The 15989-nt window shown below is 38.1% G+C and overlaps 1 protein-coding gene and 1 long non-coding RNA gene across 6 annotated transcripts in view; one reads left to right on the forward strand and one right to left on the reverse strand.

Moving 5' to 3' along the window:
• Positions 1-15989, reverse strand: part of LOC145690064 (uncharacterized) — a 1134032-nt gene that overhangs the window by 885185 nt on the left and 232858 nt on the right. The window lies entirely within an intron of this gene.
• LOC145690066 (uncharacterized) overlaps positions 1-15989 on the forward strand; it is a 905981-nt gene that overhangs the window by 499306 nt on the left and 390686 nt on the right. The window contains exon 1 of one of the 4 annotated variants that reach the window (XR_014132164.1): positions 8364-8741. The exons of 2 other annotated variants lie outside the window; for them this stretch is intronic. This is a non-coding gene — a long non-coding RNA (uncharacterized LOC145690066). One more of the 4 variants, XR_014132161.1, reaches the window with a different exon arrangement.

Here is a 15989-nt window from a genome sequence, read left to right on the forward strand (position 1 = left end):
AAACAAAGAAAGTTGATAAACTATGAAAATTATCACTTCCTAATCCGGGAAGCTTATGTTCGAATTCTCAAACTGGTCATTTTAATTTAGGCTCTCTCAGTTGCAGCAGCAAGAAATTGATGAAACAAATCCTTAATAGGTAGGTCCTCTGTAGCTCCTTTCATAGGTTTCTTCTCATGATTCATTAAAAGTTGTTTCAACGTAAAATAATTTCATATTTATGTTTGGAACTATGTTAATTAATAATAATCACCAAGCACTAAATTCCAATTTAATATTAAAATTAATGCCACATTAAAAAATACACTCCATCATGGAAATAATTATTATAATTAGATATAGAAACTTCTGCAAAAATGATTAAATTTGTCCAATAACTTCAATATGATTTTGATTTAATTAAGATACTAATTTCACTAAAATATTTCCATTCATTGCATATCATCCTGAATGTAAAAAATGTTTTAACTTAATAGAAGTGAACAGTGTTTGACTACAATTATAGTAGAATCATTAGCTTCGCATAATGTAAGCGTTAACGTTCTCGCCTTTAGTGTGAGCGGTCCTGGATTCAGTTCCTTCAGGGGACAATCGGTCGGAAAGATGTAGCAGGTTTATCAGGCCATCCATCTTAAGAGTCTTCATCCCGGCGAAATTAAAATACCGCTAATTTTACATTAATTATGTAATATCTTCAAATAGATAAAAGATAATCAAAATGTGGAACAAGAGCGTCCTAGACAATATTATTTTACATGAGAAACCGTTGTCACGACTCACTATCTGCTTTCGATTTCGAGCCATTTTGAAAATCGGCTTTTATTTTCGCGTTTCTAAACAGTTGAAAACATAAAGCCATCAGGTGACTTGTGATAACGGTACCTCACGCAAAATGATATTGTCTAGGGCGCTCTTGTTCCATATTTCAATTATCTTTTATCTATTTGAAGATATCACATAATTACTGTAAAATTAGCGGTATTTTAATTTTGCCGAGATGAAGACTCTTAAGTGAACTTTTTCTTGGGCTTTGCTCATTCACACTAGGCAAATGCTGGGATGGCACCTAACTTACAGCCCCCAGGTTGCTTCTTTCCTTCCATTCTTCTTTCCCTGATAGTGTGCTCGCTTAGCGATATCCCTCAGGGATGCCAGTAATATCCATAAATATATACAAATAAAGATGTTGCATCGTTTGGCCTAATCCTCGTTTCGCCTAACCAATTATCTGGCACTTTTATAACAGATAAAAATAAGATTTATATCCGCCATTTTAGGCGAAATAGGGATACTCGTTTGGCCTAATCCTCGTTTTGTCTAAAATGGCGTACTATAAAAAAATCGTATAGATAAAACTTTAGGGAATTTTTTTAGAAAAAATATTCCCTACTATGTGAAGAACTGAGAAATACAAATTAGTTTTCCATAACTAATTTGTAACAGCACTATTTGCTTTCGGAACCATGTTTCAACAATTGTACAGTTTTCCATTTTGAGAATATTAATGCCCTCACAGAGTGTATAGTGACTATATTTGAGGTGAGAGAAAAACAAGTTAAACCTGTTATTAATTATGTTTAAAGGTGAGTGTTGTTCAAAAGTAACTTTTAGTTTGCAGTTTGTTTCCAAATATTTGATATTGTCAAATGGTACTGCTAATCGGTATGTTAAAGGATATATTGTTAGTGTGTTTATTCTTATGTCGATGCAAAAGTTATTTTATTGTAGGTTTTGCTGATCTTTCACAGGATTTCATTCCAGTTTCAATGCCTTTTTTAAAAACTGTTAATGCATTATAAGAGATCCTATTATGATTCTATTGTAATTATAATTCGTATGAAATTTGTAAATATTTCGAGCTAGACCTGACAAAAAATCCCTAAATTTGCTCATAACTTAACAATGAACAACTGTGATTAAAATGAGTGATTTGTGACAAATCGCTCTGCTAACAAATTGCTCTTTGGATAATTCCACAATTCAAACATCTCAATGTGCTACTAACGAAGAAAGAAGAAAAATATATATTTCAATTCTTATTATTACTTTTGAAATTACAACTTTTGAGTTGGATTTCCACTCATTTCACATAGTACCGGGAACGTCAATAGCATAAGTCTCTGAGATGTACAATGAGATTGAAATCCGGGCTTCTCGGTGGTTGTTTCAGCAGGAAGAAGTATAATGCTCCTCCAAACAGGTGGTGGCCAACCGGGATCTGTTACGACGGGGTTGTCCTGCTGGTACACTCCATTTCCACTTGTATGACAGAAATAAATAAAGATATAGTTAACTCTGGAGATCTTTGTACTCCGATATAATACGGGTGAATAGTAGGTACCAAAGGTCCAAAACATTGCTTACGGAAAAACACTCTAAATCAACATGGAGTCTTCGTTATTTTGTACAGTTCCAACCTGACATGATTTCGTTGGGTTGTCACCAAATTATAGATCACTACCGGCGTGATGAGATTGAAATCGAGACTCATCGCAATGCTACTCGTTTTTATGGTCCAGTCATGGCATTTTGTTGCCAGTGTATTACATTAACCGTAGTGACGTATAACAACAAGTGGTAAGCTCGTGGACTATCGGCTTCTGAAGTCCATACGATGAAGCGAACGTTGTTTACTAACTATCCGACAGAACCCCGTATTTAGTTGGGTGGCCAACTGGGCTAACGTTTACTGGTGTACGGTGCAGTAAGCAAAATTGTAAAAACATTTATACCTTGTTCTCTTACATGTGAGTTTCTTTTTACATTGTTAAATTACTGTAGATTTTCAAATTATGTAGATTTAATAATGAAACCGGAAATATGTCTATAACTTCCGGCAGCAATAGAGTGATAATGTGAGACATGTAAACTGTTTATCGAAAGCTGAATTCACATCAAAAACGATTTCTCGTTATCTCTTACGCTTTTTAATATGTAGAAATCAATATCGAAACCGGAAGTTGTACTAGTTCTTACTACTTCTGGCTTCAATAGAACAATGAAGCTGAGATGAAATCTATTCTTAAGATTTGGAATCCATACCATAAATCGTTTGGATCGACAGAAAACATGTCGGTATATATACAATATATATATTCGTATATATACATGGTCATAGTCAGTGGCGTATTTACGATTTTGTTTCGGGAGGGGCTTTGCTAACTTTTTTTGGGGGGGCTTTGCCTGGGAATGTGAAAATTCTGCAAGATATTTCATTTACTTTACTATACTAAGTAAGATTTCGGGGGGGGCTTAAGCCCGGAAGCCACCCCCCTAAATACGCCAGTGGTCATAGTAAATACATAAAGGAGTTTTGGTAATCCTAACTCCTCGAAAATAGTTAATATAATATCAATCTATATTATTTTGCATTTTTTAATTCTTCATATACTAGGGAATTTTCTCTTATAATTTCCTTCTAGCTGAATTTCCACAATTTTTTCTTATTGTCCGCCATTTTAGGCGTAACGAGGATTAGGCCAAACTAGGACCCTTTTTCGCCTAAAATGGTGGACACAAATCTTATCATTTATCTGTCATAAAAGTGTCAGATAATTGGTTAGGAGAAACAAGGATTAGATCAAACGTGGCGACACGACAAATAAATAAATAAATATAATAGACGCAGGAAGTGAATTCTTGTTATCACGCTGATTCATTATATAATGTATCATAATCCGAAATTTTTGGAACAGCCTGTATATGGTCTTATATTAAAATGTCATTGTGCTTTAAATATTTAATTTGGTCGTATTAATGCTTCGTAATTAGGGTAAAACTTCTAAAATTATTATTATTATTTAATTTTAGGTTTTATATTTTGCTGTCATATGGCGTTTGTAGATGTAATTAGTATTGCTGTTAGAGATAAATCTTAGGTTATTTTAGTACTTCAAGTTTTCAATCTTCTACACTTTACTCTAAGTTTATGCCCTGTAGGTTACTCTTCTCTATGTGTTTGTGTACTTGTATCGATCTGATACAGATCGTACAGGGGCGTCCCACCATATAAAGTTCTGCTTGTGCAGGTGTAGATAGAGCACAGGTAGAGCAAATTGCAGTCCAGAATAGTTTTCCCACTACCAGCTTTTGTTATAATATCCACTATAAACAAAAGTATTACTATAATGTAATGTATATAACACTAGGTAAAGAGAGGTGATCTAAGGCCCGAGCACCCTGGGGCAGGATCTCTACACAGCTCCAAAGCAAGCTAGGTGGAGTGGATCTTACGATCCCTAATGATCGGTGCAAGCAGTGAGGGGCTAAAAGTCACAGAGCTCCGAAGCAAGCTAAGAGGGCAGAGACGATGCCTAGAATTCCGGGTAGAAGCTTTGAGTTAGGTATCTCCTAGAGGAGATGTGACCAGTCGCAGACTAATGCCTCTCGTTGAAATCCTTTCGGTTACATATATGTTCCAGGTGAAGAGGTGGTTCTCTTGTTCCAAAGACGTCACATGACCAGTGGTATCTGTTTCTTTCGTCTGAATCCATAGTAATCAATAGTTGATAAGTACATGGTAGGTATTTGTAAATAGAAGCACATGTTGTGTGTTTCTAAATACAATCATGGGGAATACTACAATATCCTCTAAAACTAATTCAGAACTTTAAACTAACCTTTGATTTGTACGTCTTTGTTATAAATTTCAACAGAGGCGAGGCAAGGAGGTAATGAAACTAAAACGAGGCAAATTTTCAATCTCCTACATTTTACCCTACGTTTGCGCCATGTAAGCTATTCTTCTCTATGTGCTTGTGTACTTGTACCGATCTGATTATCGTGTAAACCCTGTCTCGTTTCGAGTTCAAATAACCTGCGGCATGATTATTACATTCAACTGATCATTCGATAAAAGCAGCTTTTGTGGTATTAAGTACTTAACCGTTTGACGGTTTTACCCGAATTATTACGTTCAAGGGTAATATGTAAATCTTGATTATCTCGAGTTATTACGTTGAAACTATATTTTTCCGTTCGAATCTGTATTTAAGCGAAATGTTTCGTTGTGAGAAGAAAATGTGCAGGCAGCAAATCTTAACAAGCAAATTAACCGTCTTTTGATTTGGTTTATAGACTTTTACACCAGGCGGCAGTGTATTACTCCTGCAGTGCCCGAAATATTTCGGGATAATCCCAATTGAATGTTTTCACGTTTTAAATAGCCTCAACTTATAAGACGATAGAAAAAACTTGCCATGATTCTGTTCAGGACTTAGCAGATAAAGCTTTTATTTAAATAAAACATATTTTTTTCAGCACGCAAATTCATTTAATCTTGCAATTATTTTATTTTCAACTGTGCCCGAAAAAACTCTGGATAATCCAGAAGTAGTATTTTGAGAGGTTATAACTTTCAAAATTTGGTTCTGAATGACAATTAAAATAGATCGTGTTAGCACGCATTTATGATAGATTTAAAATATGAAATAAAAAAATATGACCTTTTTGGGACGTTTCTCTAAAATAAATTCGACCGTTAAGCGGTTAATAATTGATCATAATAGTAAACATAAATATGGTTAAATAATGAGTAATTATGCATATAAATATATAATTAATTGAATAATTACGCTGAGTCGTCGAAGTTTAAAAGTAGGCCCTACTGTGAATTGCCCATAATTTGATATCTACCTTCTCGGAGATATAATATTTAGCTCTATGGCCTGTGGAATCCAAACGTTTAATGCTGTATTCACAGAAAATCTCCATTGACTTCTATCCTTAGCCAACTATACACGGGTAGACAAAACAATCTAAAAACACGTAAGTTTGACCCTCCACTGTACAACACGTGTTGCGATAGCCGATCGTTGTTTGTTTTCAATGTGTCATGTGGACCTTTCTCTTTCGTCAGCAGTAACCAGTTAACATGTGTGTCATGGTGTGAAAGTGGTGCGGTAAAATGGGCGACCTGACAGACTTCCAAAGAGGCATGATCGTTGGCGCTCGTCTGGTTGGAGCTTCAGTGGCAACAGTGGCGAACATTGTTGGGGTATCGAGAGACACTGTGTCCAGTGTCACGAGGGCATACACAATTCATGGGCAAACGACGTCTGCAAAGCACAACAGTGGTCGAAAGCCAATCCTGTCAGATAGGGACCGGAGGGCATTAAAACGGATTGTAGCAGCTAAAAAGAAAACCAATGCAATGAAAATTACGTCTGAACTCAATTCCGGCCTATAGAACCCGGTTTAATCGAAAACAGTGCGACGGGAACTTCATAAAATGAAAATTCATGGCAGGGCCGCTATCACCAAACCCCTGGTAATAGCAGTAAATGCGAAGAGGCGTATCGAGTGGTGCAAGGACTACAAGGCGTGGACTCATGAGCAGTGGAAACATGTAATGTGGTCCGGGGAATCGACCTTCACCTTGTTTCCAACAACCGGTCGTGTTTACGTATGGAGAAAACCATCGCAGGCCTATGATACAGACTGTCTGCTCCCAACTGTAAAGCATGGGGGTGGTTCTGTTATAGTATGGGCAGTGATATCGTGATTTTCTGCAGGTCCCATCATAGCCCTGCATGAGATGATGAATGCTAAGGCGTATGAAGCCATTTTGGGGGACCATGTTCTACCCATGTTCCAAATATTGTTCCCTGATGGAGATGGCATCTACCAAGATGATTTGGCACCCTGTCACGCTGCAAAAAGGTGAAATCATGTTTTAAGGAGCATGACCAGGAGCTATAACACCTTCCCTGGGTCCCACAATCGCCAGATCTGAACATCATTGAGCCATTGCGGTCTGAGTTAGAAAGGCGTGTTCGGTCTCATAACCCTCCACCAGCATCCCTTAAGAACTTGAGCATGTTTTGGAGGAACAATGGTATGAAATTCCACACACCACGATTCAGGAGCTGTATACGTCCATTCCAGTCGGATCCAAGCTGTTTTGGACGCAAAATGAGGCCGCATACCGTACTAGGTATGATTTTCACACTTTTGCAAACGTTTTAAATTTTTTTGTCCCACCCCTGTATATAGTTTCTACTTTATATTCCTATTTTTGCGAGATCCATATAAATATTGTCCTTCTAATGGTCGTTTTCTGACTTAATTTCCAGGTAAACATTGAAAACGTTCCAATTGTTTCCCAATAAACATTGCACTAGAATACATTTCTCTATTTAGGTCCTTAGAAATTAATTCAGCTCTGTATTAAAACGCTGAGAATATCTTTTTATTTTAGGATACCAATATGGCTTGAAACAAAGATTTCAATACAATTTATTCCGCATTCTTAATCTCTTAAAATTAATTTAACTCTGTGTTTAAGCACTAATAATTTTCATATAACCATGCCAATATGGCTTGAAACAAAGATTTCAATACAATTTATTCCGCATTCTTAATCTCTTAAAATTAATTTAACTCTGTGTTTAAGCACTAATAATTTTCATATAACCATGCCAATATGGCTTCTTAGAGAGACTACATTAGTATGCATTCCTCATCTAGGACCCCTGAAATTAATTTGATTCTGTGCTAAACACATTGAATACTTTCGAGAAATAACATGTTTGAATACAGATTTAATCTATTCTGATCACTACATAAAAAAACAGTGTCAACTCAATATGACATAACGTAACAACACCTTTTATACGCATTTTTAGCAAGAAAACTTTTTTGAGATTTTTTAAAATTAAGAAATGAGTGATTATAAAATAAGTGAGTGATTATGAAAGGTGACTCTATTAGATGCCATTTTCCACACGCGGTATATTTCTGCACTTGTACAGAGCCTGTATTTTATGTTTACAAGTTGAACGTTACAGTATGAAACCATGACAAGTGCTATTGAAACTCATATCATTGCCACAACTCACTTCTTTTTACTTCCTTTGCTTACGTGCATACTCAACATCGCTGACGCGCCTACTCCCTACGGACGCACCCTAGCGCTACCGCCCTGACCACAACCAGTTTCGCATTACCCTGACTCGGTTAGATAGCATTCGTGCTTTTTAGTGGCCAACTAACACAGGTTGATTTGTGTTTTCAGCACATTAGTTTTTATGCCATGCCGTAGGCCTACATCCGGAAGTCGTATTTATACCAAATCGTAAAAGAATTGCAATTCTTCAACAATTACTTCTTGTGGTCCCCTTGAATTTTATCTATGCCAAATGAGATATTTTCATGTCACCCAGTGAAAACCTTATACGGGACAATAAGGAGGAAATTAGCGAAATAATTATATTTTTTCAAGAATTATTTCTAGTTGTGCGCCAAAATTAAACCAGTACACATTTTTAATAGTTTGATACAATCTTTAGGATACTTAGAACAATTTACATGTGTCTAGCGGCACTTTCATCCATTAATTCCTACAGTTTTTAATGTTAGCAATTTTAGTTTGAGCTGGCTATTCGTTCTCGTTGACGGACAATTTTGGTTACGGTTCATACTGTAACGTTTAAATCAATTACACTACTGAAAAATTTTTAGCGATAAGGTCGACATTGCTTTATAGCTGCGACTATAACCTTAAAAATCCGAAAGTAGAAGAAGAAGAAGAATATTTACAAGAACTGTGATACTTAACGTTATAAACATGTCCAGGCCTGTGACAGTCAAAGGGAATCCGGAAGTACACTGTTTTAGTTCATAACTTTCACTGCGAGAGATAGATGTCGATAGTGTCGCTCCGTCTCGCATGCTGATATTCACTTGTTTAAGAATGTGTCCATCTTTTTCTGATAAGAACCGATTCGAAGATACGACTTTTGGTGAGAAGTTATATTTGTATTTCTTGAGCCGTCTTGTTTCAATGTGTTTACAATTGATTTCATATTTATAATTAAATATCCGCTTATTTTATAATATGTTGCTTGTTGTATTGTGTATGTGACATTCTTTAAAGCAGTATGGATGACTTGCGGCTGTGTCATTACCGATTGGAAAGAAGTCCTGCTACATGTTTTAGTATTTTCCAGAAAATAGGTTTGTTACATTATAACATTATAGGGTAAATAGTTAAAAGTTTCAGTGTTCGAATATCAATATTCACAAATAATAGTTTTACTAACTTTTATCTAAAATTAAAATTTTGTTGGATTTAGGTTCTGTGTGTTTAACGAAGTAATTGAGTAGCAAAGATACACGTAGGCCTATATATGGCTGACTGAACTTTTTTCGTTATATATACATAAATTTAGCAATACTTAACATGTTTGTATAAGAGCAGAGTGAAAGATAAGTGTAAATTTAACCAAAAAAAGCTGTGGAACTACAAAATGAGTCCTGTTACACCTTCATGTACAGATTAAGAATAGGTGAACCAATCTAAAATCTTCGTTTAGTTGAATTATACTTTAGTGTCCCTTTCAGTACTGGGATTGAGTATAGCCTGCTCCCCCCAGTGATTTTTAACGAATCATAGTGATTCTAACGATTCATATTAGTTCATAATGAATCGGAATCGCATGTTATAAAGATGTAAGATGTAATTCTTGTGATAAGGAAGCTTTAGTATAAGTAGTAGTAGTAGCGGTAGTAGTGATAGTAGTAGTAGTAGTAGTAGCGGTAGTAGTAGTAGTAGTAGTAGTAGTAGTAGTATTTAATAGCAATAGTAGTAGTAGTACTAGTAGTAGGAACGGGTTAGAAGTTCCGCAGGGGTTGGTTGGGTTCTGTTCTCTATATAAGTACAATAGAAGTAGTAGAAGTAGTACTACTATTACCGGCAGTAGTAGTAGTAGTAGTAGTAGTAATAGTAGTAGTAGTGATAATAATAATAATAGTAGTAGTAGTAGTGAGTCTACCAGTTCCGGTGACAAAGAACTGGGGGGAGCGGGCTATACACAAACCCATTACTGAAACTATATGAGATTCAGACCTTCAATTTAAGGTGGAATTTGAACCAACGTAATGCGTTTATATTTCAATGTACTTCCTGGAAGATTAGGATTCGATTTCAGGCGGGAGCTCATGTGGTTTGGATTCCACGTTAATCAATATGTCAATGTCTCATGTAGCCTCGCTGCTGCACGGGAGTTAAGCAGAAAATCAACTTAACTCATTGAATGTACTTCTATCGCAAGTCGAACCGAGGAACATGTGCATTAAAGGTGTGCATGTGAGCCATTTGACCAGTGAAGAAGACATATAAAAAGTAATTACATATATACCCTGCGTTTGATTAAACTGTATTGTTAGTACCTTGAGAAGTTGCATTTTGTAACGGCAAGTTTGAATTGGGAGCACAATTATTATTGCTGCAAATGCATTTTCTGGGCAAAATGACTCATATTGTCCAGAATAGGGATATCCACAAAGTTCCGGTTCCGCGAGGAACCGGTTCTCGGAGATCCGGTTTTCAGAACGGTTCTCGGAGATCCGGTTTTCAGAACCGGTTCCGGACATGGATCCGAAAACCCCGTTCTAGAACCGGATCTTAGGAACCGGTTCCAGACCTGGATTCGAAAACCCGGTTTCAGAACCGGATCTTAGAAACCGGTTCCAGACCTGGATCCAAAAACCCGGTTCCAGAACCGGATCTTGGGAACGGGTTTCAGATCTGGATCTGAAAACCCGGTTCCAGACCTTGATCCGAAAGCCCCCAAAGACCCGTAAAACCCCCAAAGGAGGCACAGAGTTCACCTTCAAAACACTGCAAAGAGGACCATGCGCTTGTGCCCTCCCCGCCCAGACCCGCTTGTGCCCCCACAAAAAAATGTTGGTCCACCAGTGGGTGTTTAGCCAAATGAGTTGGCCAGTTTGCCTATTTAGCCAATGAGTTTGCCAGTTACCCAGTTTATTTAGCCAAATATAACAAGCGGCCGCCGCCTGGGCGCCTGCCTGTCAAAGAATGAAATCAAATCTTTGAGTTTTACGTCCCACGGTTATGCCGGTTAGGCTAAAGGAGACGGTGATGATGAGTAATGAATGTAATGGTGGAATGAAGAAAGTGGGAGGAAACGGGAGAACTTCAAGGAAACCACGCACACGATGTTTGTCCATCACAAAGGCGCCTGCCTGTCGATTCCATCATTTCATCTAGCACACTGTTCACAGCCTGCCAGCAGCTCGGGTTTAGCGTAGGGATGGTCACAAATTTTCGGTTCCACGGAACCGGTTCTTGAAGATCTGATTTTCAGAACCGGTTCCTACCTGGATTTAAAGAACCGGTTCCGGACCTGGATCCGAAAAACCGGTTCCAGACTTGGAACCGAAAAACCGGTTCCGGAACCAGATCTGTTCAGACCCGAAAACCGGTTCCGCCAGGAACCGGTTGTGGCCATCCCTAGTCTAGAAGCAATCGTACTGCTGGAGTGTTGCAAATTAGCATATGGAAATTAGAGGTAATATACTATTTATATGCCCCGGGCGCCAGATTGGAAAGTCGCAAAATTGGGCAAATATTTGGGACAGTGGTTTGGTTTGATTGGTCAGGGAGGATCTAAGGCGAGTTCTTGCCCCGGGAGTCAACTAGCGTATTTCCGTCGCTGCGTGGCTTGTACACGTGATTCTAGCCGCGGGTTGTGAACTTCCGCTCTCTTGTCGAAACACCTATTTGTTACACGCATAATAATAATATCATTCTATCACCGGTGTGAACATTACAGCCTTCAGCTCATTTCTTTTTGAACACTCCTTATATATAATTTACGCATATGTCATACCTGTAAGGTAAGGGGAACCGAAGAATTTCAGCAACCAAAAGTCATTCCCTAAGACAGAAGACGTTCTGTTTCTCTCTGAGCGTTATTTATCTTCAAATATGACCTAGTACTGAAAGAGTACATGGAACATAATACCGGTACCTATAATGGTTATATGACAGTACTGTCAAGAAGTGAGAGAATTGTTGCTTTAGCTTGGTACTAATGGAGGTTACGTGAAATGCAAAAAGTTGATTTAAAAAAAGTGTGCAAAAACAAGTACAGATAGAACTAATGCTTACAAATTAGGTTAGATAAACTTATGTATTTTAAACAAAATTTAGTGTAAATAACACATGTTCTCTGACAGGAGTCCTAAGTCTTCGTGTTATTTGTTAGGGATCGGGCTTTGCATGTTTCCAGCTAGTTCACGGAAACAATCCACTCGTTCAAGCAACTTAATGAAGAAATATAACTACTACTTAATTAATTTGAAACGAATTTTGTTTTTAAAAAAACATAGTATTCATCAGGCTTTGAAAAACAAAATCCACATGAGTCCTTGTGGGTATTTTTGGTTTAAATTGATTTTGTGAAAGTTTCTTTGCGACGGTAATGTTAAAATGTGAATCTGTAATATCATATACAATAACTTGTTTCGGGGAATGAGTGGTTCAGTAGTAGATCTCTCACCTGTGGCGCATGGGGTATTTGGCTCGATCCAGCCCAGCCAAATGGACTTTGGAGTGGACAAACATCATGCTTATGGCTTTTCTCGGTAATCTCCCGTTTTGTCATTCTACTATCATCCACCGTCTCTTTTAGCCTTGATGTATAATTATGCAACATTAAATTGAAAAAGATCTTCAGCTCACGAGCTGGAGTAGTAGGTAGCGAACGCACTTTTGTTGCACCGCTAGGATTTCTTGGTCAGATTTCTGGTTGTTCTGATTCAAGAACTATCAGTTCACGTCTGATATAAGTTTAGTGCTAGAAAAAGAACTGAAAATTCAACAAATAAATGCAAGACTTTTTTCTGTTTACTGATAGAAGAGGCTTCAAGATGCTGGTGATGTGTTAGGGGAAACTTTTATGAAGAGCAATAGAATAGCAGTGTGCAGCGATCTGAACAGACAGTGATAGTGTAAAATAGTTAGCCTCTTATTTCCAATGAGGCCAAATTGTTGGTGTAACGAAAGTGCTATATATGTTGAGTGTATTGTGAGGATCAGTGCCTAAGATTATTACTGCCAACAAAACTCATGGCAAAAACACGTTAGCAAAAAAGAACAGAGGTTGGAATGAAGCCCCCTGTTACAGGCACTGCCGAACATTAAAGCTGATTGTCACTTAGAACTGTCGTTCGACTGTGATGAAAGTGACCCAAGGCTGTGAGCACCAGTTCTCACAGCCTATGTCGAAATCATTCCGCCCCGAATTGCATGATAGGGACATAATGTGTTTGTTGCACAACTGAAACTGTTGATAAGGGACCATAAAGCTTTAGCACACGCCTATGTTGACGCGAATATGCAGCATTGACTGCTGATGTCTGGAAACGTGTGATATGGTTGGATGAGTCTTCGTTCATTATATTTCAAATCACGATCGTGTTTATGTGGTCAGACACCAGAGAAGCGTATAATATGCAGTGTCTCCACCCAACCATGAATCATGATGGACACTTTGTGACCATGTGGGAGGCAATATCTTGGCTTTTATGGGGTTCTATGTTGACGCTTACCGGTCTCGCCCTTGCTGTGATTATGATCCGATTTTGGGGGACCGTTTGTATCCTATGCGTGGGATGGTGTTTCCGGTCAATTATGCCATATTCCAGGATGATAATGCGCCCATTCATACAGCTGAAGCTGTTGGGTCGTGATTTGAGGAACATGTAGATGAAATTGAACAATACCCCTGGCCCGCCGAATAATGGACTAATACCGTCCGACGTAGAGAGAACTACACGCAGAATGATGCAGTATTCCACTCTTGATAATCACCTCATCTATGACTCCATTAAGTCACATCAGAGCTGTTCTAAGGGCGAAAAGTAGTGCAGCCCTATAGTAATCTAGTAAGTTACATTTTTTCAGGTATTCCATTGAATTGATACGTATCTGTATATCAGTATTCCTTTGTCATCAAGCGTGTACACAACTTCAAGACGGGAGACCCGGGTTCCACTCCCGGTGAGCTCATGTGGTTCTAATTCCATGTTAAGCAGAGGTGCATGTCTCATATTGAATAGATGTTGAAAGGGACATTATGCCCTGATCCAACCAACGAAATAACATAGTAAATATTATTCATCAAATATAAAAACATGTACTAACCCAGGGTGCAAAATTTCAAAATCAGATGCACTCGACAATCAAAAAATGATGGTCGCCAGTATCTCTCATTTACAAATTATGAGAGACCCCCACGGCCTTTGGTTTGAGAAAGAGACAATTAGATTCAGTATAATCAATTTTGAATTGGACAATTCATATACATGTTAAAAAGTATCTTAAGACTGCACGTTTGTGTAACGTTCTCTTTGTACTGAAGTACCAGTTGTCGATTGCAGTGATAACGGTATCTCATGCAAATATAAATTTTTTAAAAATGTTTTACTTTACACCGCTTGACTCATCAAAAGGGCCCGGGTCAAAATTGTTCCGCGACAAATGGACCCTAGTCAAAAGGGAATTGCGTCAAACGGGCCCCGGTCAAGAGGGGGCCAACTAAAAAAGGCCCGTGTCAAACGGCCCCGCGTCAAAAGTGACCTTATCAAAAGGTCTCCGCAACAAAAGGGCCAAATCAAAACGCTCCTCATCAAAAGGACCCGGGTCCAAAGAGTTCCACGACAAAAGGGTCCGCTTCAAAAGGGCACGAGTCAAACCAGCCCCGCGTCGAAAGGGCCCAGGTAAAATGACTCCGCGAAGAAAGGGCCCGAGTCATAAGGGCGCTGCGTCAAAAGGGCCCGAGTTGAAGGGGAACTGCATCAAACGGATCTGGGTCAAAAGGGGTCCCGCTACCAAAGGGCACGAATAAGAACGACCATGAGTCAACGGCCCTGGTTGAAAGGGCCCCGCATCAAAAAGGCACAAGTCAGAAATGGCCCGGGTCAAAAGGGCCCGGTAAATAGGTTCCACGGGTAAAAAGCTTGAGATCAAAGCAAGAGTGGAGATGAGGCATGCACAAGAGGATAGTGTCCCCTTAGTAAGTTGAAGTGTTTGTGAAAAGAAGGAAAAATATCTGTGGTTATTAGTAACAAATAGCAAAATTGAATGGTGATATTAGTTTTGTTTGCTTGTTGATTGTTCTGCAACAATCGCTATCGCTTAAGTCGTTCTCCATGAAAGTTTGCTTGCACTCTCGTATTTCGAAGTTGGTTTTCTCGTGACATAGCCCAATCCAACTTTATCTATTGCTGACTTTCCACTTAGTTCTAAAATTCCATTTTTACCCCTGGATCAAAGTATAGTATAAAAATATTCTGTGAAAAAGATTAGATTAATTTTACTGTGAGAAGACATGTGGATCTATATACAGGATTAGTGAAAAGTATTGGGACAGAACAATATAAAGGGCATGCGTCGACGGAGGAAAAATAAATGTTACATACAATTGGTATTATTGCAAAAACTGCATTGATTTGGATTGTGGTCACCATGGAAAGTATCTTGAATTCGTGTATTCAAGCCTAAGCATATCACACAATATTGTTTTAAATGGAAAAGGTTATGATTTTACACTTCAGCTTAGGCTTGAATATTCCCACAAATGAGAATGTGAATCATTTTTGACACATCATCTGTTTGAGAGAGTGTGCTATGTTTAACATATGTATGTAATAGAAAAATGTATCATGATAGGGCAGTAACAAAGAGACGCACAGATGGAGGAAAATGAAATGTTACAATTTGGCATTGGTGTAGAAACTGCGTTAAATGATTTAGTGTACATTATGGCAGCCATCTTGAATGCCGCATATTGTATACCAAACAATATTTTTAAATAGAAAGAGGTATGTTTGTCACATAAATTGATGCTAGAATCTTCCTACAAACTACATTTATCGTCCGTTTCAAAAGCATCGGAGTCTACGTTTATTATTTCCGAAAATATGCCACTATCATAAGAACCACGGCTTGTCGCGGTGGTATTCATAACCAAAAGCTCAACTAAAAAGAGGAAGTGAATCCTAAGCAAACTACAAGGATGTTGAAACAGTCATACAAACTTCTACTGGCTAATAGAAAAAGGAAAAGAAATATAGTTACATGTTTTTGCCTTTTGAGTACTCATTTCTTTTTAGGGCATATATACTTGACACAGCATGTCAATTAAATTACGCAATACGTGACCTGTGCGCATGAAGGTGAC

The sequence above is a fragment of the Thermobia domestica genome, chromosome 7 (genome assembly GCF_964235325.1).
Source record: "Thermobia domestica chromosome 7, izTheDome1.hap1.1, whole genome shotgun sequence".
NCBI classification, from domain to species: domain Eukaryota; kingdom Metazoa; phylum Arthropoda; class Insecta; order Zygentoma; family Lepismatidae; genus Thermobia; species Thermobia domestica.